This window comes from Protopterus annectens, chromosome 3.part1, assembly GCF_019279795.1.
Source record: "Protopterus annectens isolate FY-2018-M chromosome 3.part1, PAN1.0, whole genome shotgun sequence".
NCBI classification, from domain to species: Eukaryota; Metazoa; Chordata; order Ceratodontiformes; family Protopteridae; genus Protopterus; species Protopterus annectens.
The window spans coordinates 1,208,872,093-1,208,894,532 of record NC_056732.1 but is presented as its reverse complement, the minus strand read 5'-3'; positions in this window follow the sequence as shown (position 1 = coordinate 1,208,894,532).

The window sequence follows — 22,440 nt, the reverse complement described above, 5'->3', positions numbered from 1 at the left end:
CCTCATATTGCGGCCACTCAGGACTCTCCTCAGTATGGAGGATAGTGATATCTGTGCATTGACAGATGCCTGGTTCAGGCTCGCTTATGCACACCAGCACTACCAGGTTATGTTTCATACCATGCTGTCTGACAACAAGTCTTGGAACAGACAACACAACTAGGGGGAGTATCCATATACATCACAGATACACACACCTCCTGGTTAGTAGCACTGCACAAAGCATCACAGACCATAAATATACAACCACCATTGTGCAATACTGCCTTTCAGTTTGTTGCCTGCTACAGAACACACTCCCAAACTCAGGAACCACACTCGGCTTTCTTGGGAACTATGAAGAATATGAAGGTCTCCACAAATACCATTACGTTGTGTGACTTCATATACACACGTATTGACTGGGGATAATACTCAAGCCCCGACACCCTCACCCAACAGTCGCTACAATTTGTAGACTCATATGCTATGGCACAACCAGTCAGCACAGCCACAAGAGGGAATACATATTGGACCTGATCATCACCAACATGGGGACTCTATGTTCCACAGCAGCGATATACCCCTCATCGGTAAGGTCAGAACATACATGTATCTCACAGGACATACACATACCCTCCACACTCCCATCCTGGGTAATCTTGGTGAACTTCTCATGAGCCAACATCTCACTTCACCGAAGCAAGGTGGTATTCTTCAGAGATCCTGAGACAGTGGCATATGCGGCTCACACTGCTGCATCCTTTACATACACATCCTATGGATACCTAGTGGACTGCATGGATTGTGCTATCTCAAAAAACAACAAGACCTACTACTACAATGACAGGGGACCTGCCTGGTAGACCCCAGACATTAATAAGCTGTACAACATCAGGAGGACGCTACTACATGATAGAGCACAATCCCAGACTGGGATGGTATCTGTGATCTGTACTAGCAGACAGCTACAATCACTCATTTTATTTTATTTTATTTTACATTTGTTAACCGGGGGTGTCTGACTGAGCCGAAAAGGCCCTTTTTCAGCAGAGGCCCGGGGAGAAAAGCTCCACAAAGAAAAAATACAGACACATTTAGTTATTTAGACATAATCAGTATACACACAAATTACAAGAGACATGTTTTTACAGTGGTATGCGGCACAAACAGTTACAGTGGAGAGAACAATCAAAAAAATATTAATTTTAAAAATAAAGGTAAGTAATAGATTTGTGGTGTACGGCTGAACTTTGGAATGTAGGTAGAATACATACATAGTACACAGGTACAGTACATACATTGTAGATTAGCCAGTGTTTGTGAGTAAGATTGAAAAACTATTATCAATTGCTCTAGATTTAGTATGTATATGTTATCCGCTTTCACTAGCCTGGGGAGCAATCATGGCACTGCCAACTTTGCTTGAGATGTTGCCTGATGAGGTCTTTAAAAGAGGCTTTGGATGATGTGTTTTGAATGCTAGTAGGGACAGAGTTCCATTTTTTAGCCACCAAACTACTATACAGTGTATCTCCAAAGCTATTGTAGCTGTTGGTGACTTCTAGTAGTAGTTTGCTTGATGATCTAAGAGGCCTTTTGGCTGAGTGATGTTGTACTAGGTTTTTGAGAGCAGGACACTTATTGGGGAGGTAATAGATAGAATGACAGAGGCAGAGCTGATTGTAGGTTAGGAGGTTGGGCAGTTCAAGCCAGTGGAGCTGTCTCAAAGCAGTACAGTGATGAGTTCTATATGAGCAATTTGCAGCAAAGCGGGCAATTCTGTTATAGCAAGCTTCCATTTTGCTTAGTTCAGTTTTGTTGAGATTAGTCAGAATGGGAGATGCATAGAGTAGGGTGGATAGAAGTTGGGAGTGAGCAATCGTTGATCTTATGTTGTTGGTAAGAAATGGTTTGATACGGTAGAGTGGCCCAAGTTTGGCATGTGCCTTTTTAATAGTTAAGTTCAGATGACTATCAAATTTTAGATGGGAGTCTATGGTTATTCCCAATAGCTTAGCCTGTGCCACTGGAGCAATTGGAGTAGCATTTGTGGAGTAGATAGTGAATTGACTGTTAGTGTTTTTGTTAGAACTGGTTATAATCATAAGCTGAGTTTTCTTTGGATTGACCAAGCACAATGGAAGGTGCTGAGAGTACTGGTAAACAAGGAAAAGCACCAGTTCAACAATGAAGGTGCAAACAGTTTATTGGGCTAAACACAAAACCACCAAAGCAATCCAACAGTACGCAGTGTATCACACATCAAACGTTTCGTCACTCCTTCTTCAGAAAATACAAAAACACCAAAATTTACATTTAAGAAAGTTACTAATATAAAGTTTATGTTAGAATCAATGAAAGAAGTAGAAAAAGAAAATACACGGATTTGTTCCATTAAGAAATAAACTTTTGCTTGTATGAACTGCAAACAATGCAGGTTCATTAGCAACTCATCCTTTATTATTATGGAACATTTGGAACAGACTTTTTGGGCTAATAAATACTTTAATTGCAATAGTGAATGTGTGATTTATTTAGCCACTTGTGTAACATGTAAAAATTATTATATTGGGAAGACCAAAAGGGCTTTAAAACGTAGAATATATGAGCACACTCTGGCAAATAAGAAAAAAGACAAAAATAATTAATTGTCTAGGCATGCACTTTCTTGTACTACATTTAAAAAGTTTGAATTTTTTGTTTTAGATAGTGTAGAAAAAGAAGTATTTGTTGGTGACACAAACAACAAATTAGAATGTAAAGAGGCTTTTTGGCAGCTTCTATTTGGGGCCGATGTATCACTGGGCCTGAATGAAGTTATTAATATAAAATGTTTTTTAATGTATAGATAAATTAGTATGGAGTTTATAATACACTTCACACATTAGCTTTACATGTGTATACATATATATATTTTTTTGATATGTCTTTCATGTTTTCGTAGAATATAGTATTTAAGTATATAATTGTTGTTACATCATTTCCTGTAATTATTTATAAAAGGAAGGGGTAGGTTGATGTTTGTTTTTTCTGATGAAGTTCACATTATTAAAGTGAATGAAAGCGCCAAGTTGATTTGGTCCGAGTGTGGTCATTGGATTTGGTTCGTACAGGTTATTGTTTGTTTTGGGTTTCCATTAGTGATTTTACAAGTACCTTTAAATAATTCCTAATGTCAAGTATCAAAAACATTTTAATTTACAATGTTAATCTACCAGGTTAATCTCAAGGTTAAGGCCCCTGGGATGAAAAGTTTTAAAATTTAAAATGAATTTACTTTGCAACTCATTCAATTTTTTACCAGCACCCAACCCCCACCCCGTGCAAAACAGGTTGTGCTAATACACTAAAAAAGAAAGAACCATCATCACCAGCATGTACATTATTGAAATTATCACCCAATGGACTTCAGATGTTTTTGTTGCGGATGTCCCCCAAATGTTCCATTACTCTTATTTTTGCAACCCTCTTCATTTGCCCAGTATACCATTTGATGTTGCTACAATCACACTCCACAATATAAATTATCCTGCATGAGCTACAATTTAACTTTCTTTTACAAATACATTTTGACCCATTTATACTAGTACCTGAAATATTCCTAATTCTAGCACATATTTTACAATACCCACAAGCAAATGATCTGGCAGATTTTTGTGGTGCACTGGATAGGCCATATTTAATAATTCCTTCAAATTCGCATATCTCGCGTAAGAAAATTTCACAAATCTAGGGAACAAATGTCCCACTACCTTATCGGTACTAACAATGTGCCACAAGTACAAAATTGCCTTTTTCACTGTCTCCAAAAACATAGAATATATAGAGACAAAATCCAAATCCCTCTCATTAACATCACATACTGTAGTTCCAACAGCACCCCTTAACAACATCCCTTGTTTTAATCACAATACCTTTGAGTAAAGTTCTGTCTCCAACTACTTTCACCAAGGGCCTGATCTAAAACTTCTTCCTTATAACCACGTTCTATTAGTCTCTCTTTTGCCTCCAACAAAAACTTCACCCTACATATTTCTTCCGAGGTATTGTGGGCAATTCTCTTGAATTCACTAAAAGGAAGTGAATCAATTAAATGAGGGGGATGCATACTATCCGCATGTAAAAAGTTGTTAACCACAATGACCTTCCTAAATTGTGTAAAATGAATCCTGTTCACAGCATCTATATAAAATTTCACATCCAAATACTGAATGGAAGTACACCACCCTTCAACATGGAAAACCTTAAACCATGATCATTCATGTTTAACTCAGAAATGAAACCATCAACATCTGACAGGTGCCCGTTGCATAAAAAAATTAAAAAATGAGCCAGTGCATTAAGGCTTCTGTGTATGTGTGTTTTTTGCATAGTTAGAGAAAAGTTGCAAAATATTTTTTCTTGTAGCTTTTTGTAGACAATGCCAAAGTGACAAACCTACTGCATAGCAAATAAAGTCCAAAGGGACTAAAATGCTAGGAGCTTTAAAAAAAATCTTCACGCCTTACACGCTCTCTTCAATCTGGGGAACATAGACATCTGTGCCATTGCTGAAACATGGTTTAAAGCTGAAGACAATTCTCTTGTACTGTAAGGCTACAGTGCCTTCCACACATTTAGACTATCAACTGCACAGGTAGAGGTGTCTTGATCTATATTAGCTACTAATATACATCAAGTTTGATTAAACAGAATGATACCATGGAGTTCATCCTCATGCAAATCACCTTAGACAGCGTCCCTTACTATATCTTAGCAAGCAATAGGTCAACATCTATGCCACTAGAATCCCGCAAATCTTTCTCCATCCAACTAAACACTCTATTCATGGTAGACTTTTTACTACTTTATAGACTGGGAAATATACACTGCCTCCAACTTGCAGGCACATAGATTCTTGGATTTTATTAACACAAATGCCTTTGATCAGTTAGTATGCATTTCATGCAGAGGCTCAAACATACTGGATCTATTTCTCACCAATATGGGAGAGTGCAGCACCACCCCTCCATCTCATCCTCTATTGAGGTTCCATTCAAAATAAAAATCAACTTAGATAAGCCAGCAAAACATGTTACAGTTCGAAATTATAATAAAGTAAACTACATCCTATTAAGAGACAGTTTTTCAAAATTCCATGCCCCGCCCAACCCAGAGTTCACAACAGCTTGTGCAGAATTATTCACAGAAACACTGTACAAGTATGTAAATGGCTACACAGAGGCTGCTGTACCTACCAGAAGTAAGTCAAATCATAGAGATGGTTATGGCCAAAGTCAGTAAAGATCAGCTCTCATAATAACAAGAGCTCACTAATAAAACTAAAATGGAAAATAAGAGGACTAATTAAATCTTCAAAGGTGCCTATATGAGCAAGTAGCTGCACCATAAGCCCAACACATGAAACAAAATGCTCACAAAGAGTATGTTACTCCAGTCTCTTTATTGTTAAGCGCTTTCTTCCCCAGTATACACCTCGGGGACTTCCTCAGAACAAGAAACAGAAGAAATTACATTGCTCCAAGTCAACACCCTTTATATGCAATGAAACAATCAATTAATCAATTATTCTCCCACAATGTTAATAGACACTAAAACACTAAAAACCTTTGTACTTTAAATATACACACAAAAAACTTTAGAAAATGTTGAATTTTACATTGTTAAAAATAATATATTAGACAAAATACAATACAAATTCAGATGTTTAAAGCTCTTTTTCTTAGAAAAGGAACCAGGGAAATATGGTTGTTTAACCCTGGTTCAGCAGTGGCATTTAATCTAATAATCCAATAAAACTCTCTAAGATCAACCTGAAGCTCCCACCAACCACCTCTAAAATTCCTTGGAACAACTTCTAAAATGCCAAACTTAAATCTTGTATCTCCCTCACATACTAGTGTGTGCCTACGCAATGCATTATTTACATTCCCCTTATTAATGGCATAAAGGTGTTCACATATTCTGGTCTTGAAATTCCTTTCCGTTTTGCCAATATAGTAATATGAACATGTTTGGAAAACTGAAATATATATAACACCTCTCGTATTACAAGTACCCTTGTGTAGAGGAATGTCCCTACCATGCCCGGCTATCAGGGCCATGTCACTATCTAAGATGTAGGGGCATTGATTGCAACTACCACATTTAGTAGTTCGTTTAATAAACATATAGTCTTGTTAATGAAAGTGTGCTCTGTCAAATATTTAAAATTTCTCCCAGCTTTGTATATAAAGCTTGGTGTCTCACCAAGTGTTTGAAAAATATCAAAGTTTCCTTTGAATATATTCCAATTCTTCTTTATAATATCTCTCAATACATGTTCACCTGAACCATAAGGGATGACCATACTAGTATCAAAATTGACCCTATGAGTATGTTGACTACCCATTTTTGAATGGTCACACCACTTTTCAATAAGGGCTTATATTTTGAACCCCCATCTTTCCATCATACCTTTTGTTACTTCTTCAAGAAGTCCTTTTGGGTATCCCCTTACCCTAAACATTTCTGTTATGTTAGAAACTTCTTCCAAGAAGGTGTCATATGTAGAACACATTCTTGCAGCCCTTACCAACTGCCCCATATAGATGGTTCTCTTCATATGAAAGGGATGACTACTCTGAAAATCAAGGCAACTGTTGGAGAAGGTGTCTTTCCAAAATATTCTAGAGGCAAATTTTTTGTTGGATGTGTCCTTAGAAATAATCACATCCAAATACTCTATTTTCTCACTAGAATGTTTGGCTGTAAATTTACAAAAATGCACATATCTGATTGATGTGGTCCAAAAACCCATTAAGGTCCACATTTGAATCATTCCATAAAATAAACACGTCATCCAGAAAGTGATAGTATGTACACCATAAAGGTTTAAAAGCACTTGTGAAGAAGTGTCTCTTTTCCCTTGCATATGAAACCAAATTGGCATAAATGCGGGCAAATGTTGCCCCAACTGTTACCCCTTGTGTTTGCCTATAGTATTCGCCCTCAAATGTGAAATAATTATTGGACAGAATGTGGTCCATAACAGCCATCAAATAATCAGCATAGTATCAGAAAATGTAATGAGTTCTCTAACTGCTTCATAGAATAAATTTAAACCCTCCTTATGAGAGATGGAAGTGAATAAGTCCACTATATCAACAGTGGAACAAATAATGCTATCATTGTACCAAGACTCATTAAATTAGGCAGAAAGTCCCAAGAGTCCTTTAGCAAATAGTCCACTAAACCAATCATGTCCTTACGAATTCTGTCTACAAATGTACAAAGGGTATATGTGGAACTATTTCATGCTGACATAATTACCCTAAATGGGGGATTATCTATGCACTTGTGTACTTTTGGGATGCCAAAGGCTGTTGGGATAAGTGGATGTTCAGAAGTCAGGAAATTAAATAAATCCTCTGAAATGGCTCTTTGTAACAGTGAATCTTCTAAGAATAGTTGGATTTTTCCTATGTACTAACATGACTTCATTTCTAGATGGAACATGATATTCCTCATTCTCAGCAAAAATTGTTGTAAGATTATTAATATAATCAGTGCTGTTAAACAAAACAACCCCCACACCCTTATCGGGTTTCATAATTCTTAGCTCTTTGTTTGTTCTAAATTGTTTAAGTAAAGTGTGTTCTTCAATACTCATATTAAAATGTTTTTCAAGCCTAAAGTGTTTAAACTCATTCTGAATATCTACTTCACAAGATTTTTCAAAAGCTAGAATAAGGGGGTGCAGTGGTGGATTAAAATAACTTTTCTTTTTCAATTTAAATTTGTCTTCCTTTCCATGGAAATCCTGTCCTTTGAACAAAATTTTTAAAATTTAGTTTCTTAGTAAATAACTTCAACTCAGTAATAACATCCACCATGTTCAGTCTGAAGGTAGGGACAAACTTAAACCCTTTCCTAAATAAAGAAAAATAGTTTATATCCAAAGCCGAATCAGTATAATTATAGATCTTAAACCCTTTATAAGAAGCACATTTGCCATTATTAGTCAGCACAATATTAGACTGTATTTTTATACCATTTACCTGTAATGGTTTCTGTATCATCCCCTTTTGTTGCCTCTGTTGTATTTTCTTTGTACATGAGTCTCTCCTAAAAAAGCCCTCTGCTTATTCTTATTTTACAGATGTTCTGATCTTCTCAATATGGGAAATTTGGCTTCATATTGGTCTACACCCAGGTCATAATCATTCATATTCTCATCAGTCTGTATATCTTCACCTAATGGTGGTAAATGTTGGTCAAAACCTCTGTTGTAACCCACCTGTTCAAAACCATTTTGTGAACCAATAAACCATTTTGGTAGAAAATACACTTGGGGCCAGATTCATGATGGCTTGCACGGAGTCTAAGAGTAGAGTAAGACTCAATGCAGCCATCATGTCTGACGAGCGATCCAGGAACAGCCTGCAGGGATGTGCAAGAGAGTTCCTAAAATGGCTCTTACACGAACAGGGCTGGGTTATGCAAATTACCTCAATTGCAGGTGAAATGCATGCAAATGAGGTAGATTTGCGATTCAGGAAACCCGAACCTGTCCGAGTAAGAGCCGTGTTATCTGCAGAAATGTACTCAGTTGACAACTGAGTACCATTCTGCAAATAACAAAACGGAGCCATGACAGCACCAAATAAAGGTTGCATCCAGTGCAGGAAGCATGCCAATGGCCAAATATATGGCCAATGGCAATGTTTCCCAATGCAATATGAAAAAAATATATATATTTTTTTCTCCGATTTCCAATGTTTAAGTGTAGCGCAGCGCCACGCAAATGGGCTGTGCTCTAAAAACCAGAAAAATAAAAATTAAAACCCACAAATCTGGATTTTATGTAAATTGTTAATTTACAATGCAAGGGAATGGCAGGCTGAAGACAACATGTCTACCGAGTAGAGGTTGCTAAGGGGGAAAGCACAGTCTAAGAGATGTAACCAAGCATTAGTAGGCAATCCTATGCAAAGTAGGGTTAGGATAGTGAATCACAGGTTTACATAGCAAATGAACACAGTCAGTGGAGTGTAAGAGTAGGACAAGGGGAGTAACAGAGTAGAAGATAGGTGACATCATGAGTGGGGTATGTATGAAAGAAGGGAAGCTCATTGGAGCAGAGTGGCATGCGTCAGCTGTCATTTACACATCATTGAAAGAGGTGTGTCAACAGGTAGGCTAGGTAAAGTCAAGAAATGGAAGGTGTATGCCATGAATAACACCAAAGCTTCTTGCTGAGCGGGTATGCGCACGTGTGCACGCCTGTAAACCCGAGTAAGACAGAGTGCGCGCGTGTAAGCGTGAGTGCACGCGTTTAAGCCAGAGTAAGCATGTATAAGGCAGTTTAAAGTGTTGTAAGTGCATTTGCGCTGGTGTGCACGCGTTTTAACCCAAATAAGCAAGTTGTCCGCGTAAGCATGTGTGCGCGTGTGTGAGCTGCTGTGAGTGTGTTTGCGCTTGTGTGTGCGGCGCTACCCCCCCCCATGACGAAACTGAAAGGAAATAGGAAGCACAACAAATAGTAGGAAGCTACCAGGGACTACTAACAGAGCTAGCAGGTGAAAACAATCAGAATCAGGCAGTTACACAGGCAGTACACTAGCCCAGCCCAGCCAAGCACTTAAAACTCTACAAACAACAGTCCATAATGTTTCTCACAAGAGACACTGCAGTAAGCTAATAGAAGTGAAAACTGAAAAAGCTATACTGAGACAAAGAAATGTTAGGGGCTGTCATTGCTGTTATAAGGAGACATATGCAACATGCTGAGGGTGGTGACAATGGAAATGCTGCTGGGCAACCCACAGTGAGGAGACGGAGAAGAGTGTACAGGCCCAGGGAAACCTACCACTACACTAGCTGGAGATAGTGGAGCGCTATAGAGTGGACGGAGACCTCCTGCAGCAAATTGTTGAGCTGTGCAGGCCACGCCTCACACACAGAACCAACAGAGGGGTACCCATCCCAGTGGAAACAAAGGTATGTGTTGGCCTAAGAATATTAGCAACATGTACCTTCCAGAGACAAACTGGTGATATGATGGGGATATCACAGGCATCAGCATCCAGGGTACTGCACCAGTTCCTGGATGCCATGTCAGCACATGTCGGTGATCATGTATATTTCCCCAATTCCCGTGAGGTATTGGCCAGCAATATGCGTCTCTTCCAGCAAATAGCGGAATACCCTGAGGTAGTGGGTGCAATAGACTACACGCACATATGCATCAAAGCACCAGCTGGTGAGCGGGGTCAGGTCTATTTCACCCGCAAGTGCTTCCCCTCCATCAACTGCCAGGTCATGTGTGATGCCCAGGGCATAATACTGAATGTGTCTGCTGGCTGCCCTGGAAGCTACCATGATTCCCATATCTGGCATCTGACACAGCTGTACCAGACATTTGCCAGTGGGGACATCCCACATGGTCACCTAGTGGGGGATGCTGGCTATGCACTGGAGCCGTGGCTGATGACACCCATCAGAAACGCACACAAACCTGAACAGGAACGCCATAATGAGGCACACGCACAAACACGAAATGTAACCGAGCGTGTGTTTGGGCTGCTGAAGTCATGGTTCCGGTGCCTGGACACATCTGGTGGAGCCTTGCAGTACTCACCAACTACATGTACCCAAATTGTCATGGTATGTGCTATGCTACATAATATGATCCTGCAAAAACAGCTTCAGCAGGACCAGCATAGGGCCTGGCCAAACAGCCCCCCACCATTGCCAAGGCCTGCACAAGCACAGGGTGACTCGGAGGAGGAACAACCTGAGCCTGCCCCAGTAGGCAGAAGGAGGCATGCCCAGTATGCTTTGGCCTTGGCAAAGAGGCAATGCATAGCACATACACTGGCTCAGTAGGAACTCTGGAAATTATACCTCTCTCTGACTCACACATATAGTAAAAGGGATGCCTAAATTGACACAACCTGCTTTCAAACATGTGCAGGGAGTGTAGTATGTGCATCCGACATAGGCAGCCCTGCAGCACCACCTGAGGCATGATGTCAGCCAGTATGAAGGAATGTTGATAGGTCTATGCAAAGTATCTCATGGAAACCCTGCAGGCACAGCATAATCCCTGTTGAGTTATGACACAAAGGTGAGTCCTGCAGTAAGAACAGAACTTGACTTCCAACACACACACACACACAGTATAAATGTTAATATTGGTCATGTTCACACACATCCACAAATGTAGTGGACCTCAGATCACAACATACTGAAAGGTCACACTGGGCATGTTCACACACTTGAATAAATGAGACAAATGTCAGGCAACAAAACATGGAAAGCCTGAACTGGGCATGCTCACACACTTAGGCCATGTCTGAGTACTGCAGTGGGCCACACATATCTGGCAGTTGCATGTGTAAACCCAAGAACTTGTCACTATCCAGAAATCCGCCCTGTGCACACAGTTACATGACAACAGACACATATATAATATAGTGGAACCCTGTCATAATCAAATATGTTCTGCAGATACCTAAGTTGTTCATAGAAACTGGGAAAGCAAAGTCGATAAAGACCTGCAAACAGTATCAGCAATAAATACTGTGCATTCCAAACATAAGTATAGGTTCAGAGGGCAATACTAGGCTATCTGCCCTAGGGCATGTACAAGCCTAGCCAGAGTGTGTTTGGCTTTTGCAACCCTGTCAGATTACTACACTGTGCCAGTGAATAGTAGGTCACACAAGATAGCTGATGTACGTCTAGGCTAGTGTGCCTCTGTCTAGCAGGGACATACAAGATATCCCAGGGGTAAACATACGATCACTCATACAGCCATCAAGATGTCCCCTGTAGGTGGTCAGTGGGTGGCTTTGCCTATGTGAAATTGTGATCACAATCCGGAGTGAGTGGAGGCCCTGGGATAAGAATTTGTCCCTCCAGCATGTCCAATTAACATCTGTGCTGAGGTATATGTCCCTGGAGTGTGTAGCTCCAAGGGAGTCAGATATCCTGAGGTGGAGCATGTCCAGTAATTCTGGTTTGGGTATTTCCATAAACAACAGGCACACATCATATCCGAATAGGTGGTAAGCGACTGAGTATAGCTGGAGTTACTGCATCCGAACTGAGCAGGTCATCCGTATGAGTCCCTACATCTGCCTGGTGGAGGAACTTCTGTGGCCAGTACAGTTGCTGCAGGTGTTGGGTAAGGTACACCCCAAACGTGGCAGTGTAACCAAGCATGGTTGTGATGAGTATAGGGGCACAATGACTTCACTCAATCTACATGTGAAACCATATGGGATAAGGTGGCTTATATAGAAGGTCTGTCCAACCACTTTGGCAACGTGAGTGTCAAAGGCGACAGTACAAACAAGTCATATCCCCAATCACCTAACAACTCCTACCATATATAATGGAGATCTACCAATGTGGTAATGTGTGGTCATGTTGCTATTCCCAAAGGGGATGACTATGCAACCAATGGCATTTAGCTGTAGGCCATGGCTCAGGCACCAGTCATCCATCTCTGTGAGACCCTGTTTGAGTATGCATGTGGCAGCCAGAGAGTTAATTATGGCACCCAGTTTGCAGTCAAGTGCGAACAAGGTCAGCCATATTCCCCCTGTGGTAGCCTGTACGTCAGACAAATATATACTGAACAAGAGAGGTCCCAGGACCGAGCCGTGTGGAATGCCACGTGTAACTGGTGTATAGTCCGACATGCCACCTGCAATTCTGACCATGTGGGTGCTAACCCTGACCCAGGTAGCAATCCACCATGTGAGATATGTGTCCATATTGACACTGGTGAGCCTATGCATAATGGCCCAGTGGGTTATTGTGTGGAGGGGGTTTGCAAGTTTCAGGTAGGCTGTGTGGACAACTGTCCCTATGTCGATGGACCTGTTAACCGTGTAAAGAATACAAACATGTTCAAGAGGCAAGATCTGCCCACAACAATGCCAAAATGTGTACGACACAGTGTCTGTAGATTCCCGATGTATATGTGTAAGAGACCCATGACAATACGCTCCATAGTGTTGCAGAACAGGCTAGTTAGGCTTATAAGGCAATATTGTCTGTGGTCCGTTGTGGCACCAACTCTGTGTAGTGGGACCACTTTCGCTGTATGCCATTCCATGGGTACATATCCTGTAGTAACTCTGATATTGCACAGTGATGTAATGTGAGGGTTACGTCTGTCATGAAGCTCATGTAAGATGCATGCCGGGACACCATCTGGTCCCATTGATGCTGTGATGTATGCTTTGGGGAGGGCAGCACTCACCTATTACTGTGTGATGTCAGGAAGGTTACACTCTGTTGGGATGGATAGTTGCTCCCTAGGGGGGATGGGGGGGGAGTCATCTGCACTGAACCTGTTTGCCAGGATGTTGGCAATGCCAGTGGGTTCAGGGTAAGTTTAGTCAGTATGCAGTAATACACAGCATATCAGTGAGTGTCCACCCAGGTTCCTGACATAACTGAAGAAGGCCTTGTGACAGTCCTATGCGCCTGGTGCAATTGTTCGTGAGAAGCAGCCCTTAGATAAGTTCATGAGTGATTGTAGCTGTCTGCTAGTACAGATCACAATGCTTTCCCTGTCTGGGATTGTGCTCTATCATGTAGTAGCTTCCTCCTGATGTTGAACAGCTTATTAATGTCTGGGGTATACCAGACAGGTCCCCTGCCATTGGAGGAGTGAGTCCTGTTGTTATTTGGGATAGCACAATCCATGCAGTCCACTAGGTGTCCATAGAATGCGTATGTAAAGGATTCAGCAGTCTGAGTCATATTTGCCACTGTCTCAAGGTCTCTGAAGGATGCCACCTTGCTTTTGTGAAGTGAGACATTGGCTCATTTGAAGTTCACCAAGAATACCCAGGATGGGTGTGTGGAGGGTATATGTATGTCCAGTGAGATATATGTATGTTCTGACCTTACCAATGAGGGGTATATCACTGGTGTGAAACATAGAGTCCCCATGTTGGTGATGATAAGGTCCAATATGTATTCCCCCTTGTGGCTGTGGTGACTGGTTGTGCCATAGCATATGAATTACCAACTTGTAGCGACTGTAGGGCGAGGGTGTTGGGGCTTGAGTAGTATCCCCAGTCAATATTAGTGTATTTGAAGTCACGCAATATAATGTTGTTTGTGGAGACCTCCATATTCCCCACTGTTCCCAGGAATACCGAGTGTGGTTCATGAGTATGGGAGGGTGATCAGTAGCAGGCAACAAACTGAAAGGCAGTTCTGCACAATGGTAGTTGTATATGTATGGTCTGTGATGCTTTGTGCAGTGCTACTAACCCGGAGGTGTGTGTATCTGTGATGTATATGGATACTCCCCCCTAGATGTGTTGTCCGTTCCAAGTCCTGTGGCCAGAAAGCATGGTATGAAACATAACCTGGTAGTGCTGGCGTGCATATGTGAGCCTGAACTAGGCATCTGTTAATGCACAGATATCACTATCCTCCATACTGAGGAGAGTCCTGAGTGGCCGCAATAGGAGGGTAACACATCTGGTGTTGAGCAGCATTACCCTTAGTGTTATATAACCTGTAATGTCTATGGAGGTGGGTTTGTCTATTGAGCCCTGCTCAACAAATGCACTATGGTGGTAGCAAGAGCCTTAGCCAGCATTCGAAGGTCCAAGTGTGACAGGTGCAAGCTGTCCATACTGAAGCTACGTGGCATGTCGAGCATGTCACCACAGGCTGACAGACACTGTATCCCCTATGAATGACACCAATTTGTTAGCCAATTGTTAAACGTGATATGTTTGTCTGTATACTTTGACATCATAATTGGTGGGTGTAAGATGCTAGACAAGGTCAGGGTAATACTGACCTGGGCTACATGATCAAAGTGTTCCTCCATGTACCATGTCATGTGATCCAGGGAGTAACATCTGATGTTTTATGCACCACCATGGACAATGATGGTGCCAGTCCGTTGCTTGTTTTGGAGTGACCTGACTGCATGTGTTATGTGGCAGATCCTGGCACCCGACTGATAGCCCAAAGTGACTATTCCCATGTTTGGGCTTGTGAGTGGTACGTCAGTGTGTCTGACAATAAGTGTCGCCTATTACAAGTGTACTAGGTGAGTTCTCTAGCCTGAAGGGCAGTGACTGTGTGGCACACTGACATTGTGAACTATGTGATATGTGGGTATTGTATTGGGGTAGCAGTTGTGTGTGTGACTGCTGTGGAGGTCTCTGCTGCTTAGGCAGAGTTAATTTACATCATCCGAGTATGTCTATGTGTGATAATGTGATTTGAGTGCTGTCGCCAGAGGATATGTGAGACTGATATGTGTTGTGTGTGGTTACCTTCACCACCTGATAGACTGTGCCAGTCATGGGTTGAGAGAGTTCAGCACCCTGTATGTCTCTATAGGTGCATCTGACACATATATCTGAGTTTGTCGGGAGGAGGAGAGGGTTGTCTGTGTACATGAGGCAGATGTGACATTGTGTCAACATCACAATATTCACCAGCTGGACTGGAGAGTACACACGAAACCGACCCCTGGACATGCCGGGATATTATGATGACATACACTGTAACCAGATCACAAAGGATCAGCAGAGTGTCAAGTGTGTAAAAGAGTATAACAGGGATTAGTGCTCCGGTTCGTTGGTGTTCTGTAAAGAGTAGCTGAGAAGGAGTCCAGACTGAATCATGACACCTCCGACAGCTATGACATATATTGCAATGTACACCCATATATGTCCTGAGTCAGGGCCAACTGTATCTGACAATGCCAACATCCAGACAGATAGGCCCATATATACAGACCCACCTCCCACTGACGATAGTCCATATCAACATACCAGGAGATATCACATGTAGAATAGATGAACAGCTACCCCCAATGCCAAAAGCATGGCAGCAAGTGGAATACATTGATTCACAATATGTGTCATGCATAAACTACAGAACAAACAGATCCTGCACCTGAAAAGTCAGCTGAGCCTCCCCCCCTACACAGGATGTGGAACTGTTGAATGTGCTACAGCAACATATGGCACTCCACACAAGTGTTGGTGCACAACACACCATGGTAAGTACAGTCCAGTATGCCTATGAAGTCTGATCTGCAAGGCCATGTAGTCCATCATGACTGAAGTCATAAACAGAGCTATTGGAAGCTGACATACACACAACCCCACTAACTGTGGTATGTTCATGTGCGGATCATGGTTCCCAAACATGCTAGACTGTTTGCAAGGCAGCCACCCAGGACATACATCACTGAACACAGCTACACATGTCTCACATAGACTTTGAATAGCCCGTTATCAACATCCCAGACACATGTAGTACCCACAAAACCAACAAGCTGTGCATAAATATGTGTTGACATATGAAGGAATGTCAATGTGTCCACAGATAGATCACACATGGTAAGGATTATGAGTTCCTGTTCAAGCTGTTGACACCCGACAACCCACATGGACCATTCCTGGAATGGTATAAAACAAAGTGTACACACATTACCATGTCCAGTTTGATGATGTTACCATCCTATAAACACAGCAGGAGAAGTGAAACCATCCAGTAAAGCAAATAGCGTACTGTGTTAATGCATCTCTTTCTAATATCATAACATAGTTAGGTAGGGGTTTGAATCCTGCAAATGTGGGATGTGTGTAATTGTCTTTGAAAGTAGTGCCCTTTTTGGAGACTGGGAAAACACACTAAAAGAGGTGCATTCCTCTTTGGAAAGACTGATGATGTCACAATCCTATAAATACAGCAGGAGAAGTGAAATCACCCCGTAAAGCAAATAACGCACCATGTTAATGCATCTCTCTCTAGTATCATAACATAGGTAGGAGTTTGAATCCTGCAAATGCTGACTGTGTGGGTGGGGTGTGTATATGTGTGCAATTGTCTTTGAAAAGAGTGCCCTTTTTGGAGACTGGGAAAACACACTGAAAGAGGTACATTCTGAAAGAGGTACATTCCTCTTTGGAAAAGACTGATGATGTCACCATCCTATAAATACAGCAGGAGAAGTAAAACCATGCAGTAAAGCAAATAGCACGCCGTGGTAATGCATCTCTTTCTAGTATCATAACCCAGTTAGGTAGGGGTATGAATCTTGCAAATGCTGACTGTGTGAGTGGGGTGTGTGTATGTGTACAATTGTCTTTGAAAGAAGTGCCCTTTTTGGAGACTGGGAAAACACACTGAAAGAGGTACATTCCTCTTTGGAAACACTGATGATGTCACCATCCTATAAATACAGCAGGAGAAGTAGAACCACCAAGTAAAACAAATAGCGCGCTGTGTTAATGCATCTTTCTCAAGTATCATAACATAGTTAGATAGGGTTTGGAATCCTGCAAACCCTGACTGTGTGTGTGTCAATGTAGTTTGTGTTTTGCTTTTACTATGGTATGACATATTATGATTGCAACAGTAAGTGCATAGCACACATCAGGTATCTGCGGTGCAAAAATATATGTGTACATGTCCCCTCAATCAGTACATAGGTGTGAAGCCTGCATACTACATGAATACATTTGTTTCCATTGACAGGTTGTGCTGCTGCTTCTCAGATCATAGGTCACATATGTATGTATGTGACAAGGGCGTCCACTGTCGTGATCTGTGGCCAAGGTCGTCTGTGCCACACACACCCATGACAGTTACCTAAGAGTAGTGTGAGTGAGGGTATATGCCTGGGGTATATATCAGATATGTTCATACATAACAACAACTGCCAGTAATGGACAGTCTTATAGGTGTACAACTGCCTTGTGGATATGCATTCAGGCCTCTATTGTCTTATGTGATACACCTTGGGACTTCACAATACCTATGGATATGTGGATACCAAGGGACATAGGACATAACATGAGGCCGTATGTACACATTGGTACCCAACATACATGTTAAGGGCTACCACCTATGTGGTACTGACAGGATAGTATGTATAGTACATGTGGATGACTATGCCATAGTCGGCTTACTGCTATACAGCATGTATCAGACAACAGGTATCTGTCTGTATTATACCCTTGTGTAGGATATGCGTCCCATCCAGGGAATGCATTGTAGGCCAATGCATGCATTTCCAGATATGGATGGACACATCCCTAGTGTATTTGCATGTACCTAAGGGGGCTATATGCCAAACAGATGTGGTCACAGGAATGGGTGGTGGTCATTATCACTGGTCAGTGTTATAGTGTAGCACCGGAAGGATCCAACTGTTACTGAGTTCCCTACGACTGTGTGTCATTTGTCAGGACATCATCCAATGATTGCTTATAGTCATGCTGTTGAGGTTGTGTATACTACCAGAACACAAATCATTGACAGATATTAACAGTATCACCCACAGCATGGTGTCAACCCATGTCATACACACATGTCTACACATGTTGGTACATAACTGTAGTAGAATGCATACTGTCCATTGAAAGATACTATGAGATGTTAACAATGTGTACAACAGGGTATGCCACATGTCCCATGTGTCCACTATGCACGTACATCCAGAGAGTGTGCACCCACCATGTTCACAGATGTACACTTGCTAATCTGTACTGCACACATCACACACATACTGTCCACTCACTAACACATGCTGGCAACACATTACAATTCAGCCAAGTGGCACATGGGTGGACAATACATACTCAGACCTAACAGTGGTGTAAACAATGCTACATTGACAATTAGGGCGTTGATGCATAATGTCTGCTCAGATATACTTACAAGGATGTCATTACACTTTCCTGTTGACAACTTGCTAATATTGCTACACTGCTATAGTATCACCCTGTGCATCAGCACCATGTTAGCCTGTTCCTCCATCAATGTTACAGATGACAGGAGGTGACACAGGTATCATAATATGCACAGGGCGTTTTGTTGTTTGCCAGAGCCTGACATTGACCCATCCAATCGACATGTCTGTGTGTGTGTGTGTGTGTGTGTGTGTGTGTGTGTGTGTGTGTGTGTGTGTGTGTGTGTGTGTGTGTGTGTGTGTGGGGGGGGGACAACAGTACAGCATGGGCCAATGTTGATGTAATATGTTTGTGTATGTGTGAGCCCTAGTTGTTTGGTTAATGTGTGTGTGTCTGCATGCACACAGCTCCACCATGTGGCTGCCATATACAGTAATTCGTGGGACAGCCACAGAATGTACCGCTCCATATGTGCCTGAGCCTGCATTACAGCCCAGAACATACTGGATGTCCTAAGACCTGTGAGGGCACGCCTGCCAGGGGCAATACGATGAGCGGTGCTCCCCCAAGAACCTCTGGACCTCTGCCTATGTGGTACCATTCCAGGAATACAGCTATGGCTGCTGTGAGGGGATGCAAGTGCCATGGGTACCACACTCTCCTGGTCAATGCTAACTGTATGCTGTCTCTCGCCTATGGCCATTGGGGGTGAGGGATGTATTGACAGTATGAGTGTGCGCATAGATGGGGTTGAACGCTGTGTACTGTCGATTGGCGGACCAATGACAGACCCTGTCAAACCTTCCTGTGCCAAAATACATGTCTCATCATCACCACTATTCATGGCAGTGGCTTCAGGTTCCCTGCTGCTTGTGGCCAGCTCTAACTCAGCACCTGTGAGAGGAAGACAGGAAACACACTTTACAGTCTGCACATGAACACATGCACACATGCACACATGCACACATGCACACATGAACATGTGCACACATGCACACATGAACATGTGCACACATGAACACGTGCAAACATGCACACATACACATGCACACATGAACACATGAACACATGCACACATGCACGCATACACATGCACACATGAACACATGCACACATGCATACATGAACATGTGCACACATGAACATGTGCACACATGAACACATGCAAACATGCACACATACACATGCACACATGCACACATGAACACATGAACACATGCACACATGTACACATACACATGCACACATGAACACGTGCAAACATGCACACATACACATGCACACATGAACACATGCACACATGAACACATGAACACATGCACACATGCACACATGAACACATGCACACATGCACACATGCACATATGAACACTTGCACACATGAACACGTGCAAACATGCACACATACACATACACATGCACACATGCACACATGAACACATGCACACATGCACACATACACATGCACACATGCACACATGAACACATGAACATGTGCACACATGAACATGTGCAAACATTGCACACATACACATGCACACATGCACACATGAACACATGAACACATGAACACATGCACACATGCACACATGCACACAGGCACACATGAACATGTGCACACATGAACACATGAACACATGCACACATGCACATGTGCACACATGCACACATGAACATGTGCACACAGGCACACATATACACGTGCACACAGGAACACATGAACACATGCACACATGAACACGTGCACACATGCACACATGAACATGTGCAAACATGCACACATACACATGCACACATGCACACATGAACATGTGCAAACATGAACATGTGCACACATGAACACATGAACGCTAATACACTCCTCACTACAGCATATACACACACACACACCAGCAATCCAAAACATACTCTATAGTGGGTGAAGGTGGGTGTCAGTATCATAAGGTAAACAGCCACCACACATGTGTCAGCATGCAGAATATGTGTTGCACAAGACCATGCAGTGCAAGTGTAGATGCCCCAATTTAATGGCAGTATACATGCCTTTGATGCAACTGTGTAGTTCAGTGATTGGCTACTCCCTGGAACACAGTGTGTACATGGACACAACATTGCTGTGCAGGTATTATCAGCTCTGCAATGCCTTGTGCACCATCACTCACAAGTATACATGCCATGGCTGCATGTGTTATCTGTGTGACACATAGATATCCATGTCTGAGTACAGTGTCTGTGTCTTGAGCAGATAATAGTGGGCACGGATGTAGCACTTGCATGCTATGTACACACACGGGATGAGTGGTGCATGTTGATGTGAAGGAATCCCAATGCTCGACATGGCCAGTGTACAGTGGTTATGGTGAGCGTGGGACATATTGCAGATCTGTTGGTGCCAGACATGGCATGGCATGCTACATGACTGTAACATCAAACACCACACATACCCAATGTGTGTCAGGTGACCTATACACCCACTAGCATTCCAGGGCATAAATGTGACACTTTGTTTGGATGGTGACTGCTGTGCATATTGTGTATACTGGCATTTGTAAGCACACACACAACATGCTATACTATGCATGTTGTGTATAGGTGCATATGTTTGCACTCACACAACATTGAGGTACAAAGCAATGACTGCTATGAGTAGTACTGTGGTCACTGTAACTGGATGGGGTGTAGTACCCTGTGCCATCATCAACATGCATCTTGTGGTCACTCACAGCTACTAATGTGTACAAGACCACCGCCTAGCATGATGTACCTGAACTGCAGTGCCATGGCTACGTTCACAATTACACAGCCACCTTGTACATGGGCGTGTGAGGTGCCCAATAGGGAGCATTGCCTAACATGTCTGTGTTATGTGTTGTAGAGTGTTGCACAGCCCCATGATAGGCCTCCACCCCTGAGGTACATCATGTGTGTGTGCATGACATGTGGGATACTGAAGTGTGACCTTACAGCGGGTGTGTGGTAATGCCAAATGCAGCATGTTTTCGTGTACTGTGTATGATAAACGTGCTCTGTTGTGTACAGCTTTAGCAACTATGCATATCCAATGTGCAGTACAGTGTTGCCACAATTGTGTCTGCTGCACTGTGCATTGCATGTGATTGAGTCAGCTACTGACTTTACTGAGATGATTTATGTCTCACAGCAACCATGCACAGCATGCATTATGCGTAGGTGTGTTACGTGTACATGGCCTACACCTCACCTATGACATGCACATTTCATTACCATTATTAAAGTGTTAACACACTCACCAGCATGTATCGTTTGCCCTGCTGTCACACCAGAGGGACCTACAAGAATATGACACAGTTTGTCAGTGGCCACAACTGTGGCATTGCTCCTGTGAGTGTGCTAAACTATAGTGGAACAACAGTCAACAGTCACAGGTGTACAGATACTATTCCAAATATCAATACTGCACATGATAGGCAGCATAACTGCTAAACACACAGTACACATCTCACATATGCATATGCTAACTATAGAGTAACGGTAGTCTACAGCTAGGGCATTTTACCTGCACGCTCGATGTCATCCTGCTGTGTGGCTCCGGCCTCCATGATGACACATGTGTGATGCTGTTGCTGCTGTAGGCCAGGAGCCACCATGCTTAGGAGCAACTCCTCCACTCTGGTGATGGGGGGATGTATGGCAGCCCCACCTTCTGTGGCAAGCTGTTGCCTATGGATATCAGATGCACGCCGATGAACATGTCTAATTAAATCACTGCAGTGATGGCATACCTGTTGGTATGCCC